This window comes from Sinocyclocheilus anshuiensis, unplaced genomic scaffold (assembly GCF_001515605.1).
Source record: "Sinocyclocheilus anshuiensis isolate Anshui unplaced genomic scaffold, SAMN03320099.WGS_v1.1 scaffold853, whole genome shotgun sequence".
Lineage (NCBI taxonomy): Eukaryota > Metazoa > Chordata > Actinopteri > Cypriniformes > Cyprinidae > Sinocyclocheilus > Sinocyclocheilus anshuiensis.
Window position 1 is genome coordinate 76179 of NW_015558598.1, and position 1855 is coordinate 78033.

Consider the following 1855-nt stretch of genomic DNA (forward strand, 5'->3'; position numbering starts at 1 on the left):
GCTCAATGTTCAACACTTTCACTATATCAGTGCGGACATTAACACCTCGCATGTGTAGTCAAACCTGTATACTAATATAATGGATACTCATTCCTGTTACCCAGTTTCATTCCTGTTACTAAACAGGTTTTTTTCTTTAAAAAATAAAGTTAAACCACTATTTTTTTTTTTTTATTAAGTTTGGTCCATAATTTATCCAATTGTTTAATAAATTGCATCTTAGAAAATTGATAAGCTTGAGGTTTGAGTCACCTTTAAAATAAAAAAAAAAAATGGTTTGTGAATACTTTAGAAAAATACACCTTGTGTAGATAAATAGTGATTTTTTTTATGATAAAAATAATCTTTTTTGACCATGAAACCAACTATTTCTTTAAAATAAACACCTGCCTGAGGGGAAAACGAAGGAATTTGTTGACATATTTTTAAACATGCTTTTTAAAAGACATTAGAGTTTTGGTAACAGGACTGAGAAAAATGCATCCATCTTCCACTTAAAAATTGTGTAAAAACTTAGTTACCTAAGATGGACCAATGCATATTTTGAATAGTTAAATATGTGTATTACTAGATTCAGAAACATCTAAGAGAACTATCATTATTGTCCAGAGAACATGGTGTGTGATGATGTGAAAATAGAAACATCAAAACTTCTGGTCAAGGGTCAAATTAGAAGAACGCCACCTTATTATTTGTATATATATATATATATATATATTCCACAAGACACATTTTCAACATCATATAGCTACATCTGGATCTTCTGAAGGCAATGAAATGACCGAAAGCATGTGATCTTCTTGTCTTTTCTGTCTATTGTAACGGTGGCTGGGAGCTTCATTATAAATGTACTGTCCTGTTACCTAAATTATTTCTTAGATGTTACTTGTTTATTTTAAAAATACAAATCTTTGGTGAATCACTATAATTTGCTGAGTATTCTCATAATATTAGCATGTACTCCATGTGACTATATTACATGCATTTGATCATTTTATCCTAAAATCTCAATCCTGTTACTTTCAGTCCTGTTACTCATATACTCATTCATCCTATACTTATATATAGTAATAGTCATCAGATTTATTAATGTAAATATAAGGCTACATCCATATTAATCTAGATAAGTTTGAAAATGCATCTTTTTCTCAACATTTTGGCCTTCTATCCACACTGAGACACTGCTTTTGCTCAGAGAAAACCAATGGTTGTTCCTGCATTGTTGTTTTATATTACATTCCTGCAAGTATGACAGAAAATGTACTTGAAATTTCTATCCTGTGACAATTGCATCCATCTTCCACTTAAAAATTGTGTAAAAACTTAGTTACCTAAGATGGACCAATGCATATTTTGAATAGTTAAATATGTGTATTACTAGATTCAGTCTTTAAATATATATATATATAAATTTATATCTATTTTTAAGAGTTTTGGAAGCAAATTGCACCCATTCGGTGGTATTATCATCGTCAAATCTGCCTACATGCATTTGCAAGAGCATGTGGTTAAAAGGCTTTTGAAAGTCAAAAGACGACTTGCATAAAAGTTTTTTTTTTTTTAGCATTGCTAATCCATGTTGGTTTCAAACACCTTCAGTCTTTAAAAATATATATATATAAATTTATATATATTTTTAAGAGTTTTGGAAGCAAATTGCACCCATTCGGTGGTATTATCATCGTCAGATCTGCCTACATGCATTTGCAAGAGCATGTGGTTAAAAGGCTTTTGAAAGTCAAAAGACGACTTGCATAAAAGTTTTTTTTTTTTTAGCATTGCTAATCCATGTTGGTTTCAAACACCCACTTTTTTTTCCTTTTTAAAGATATTTTAATTTTTTTTTTTTTTTTTT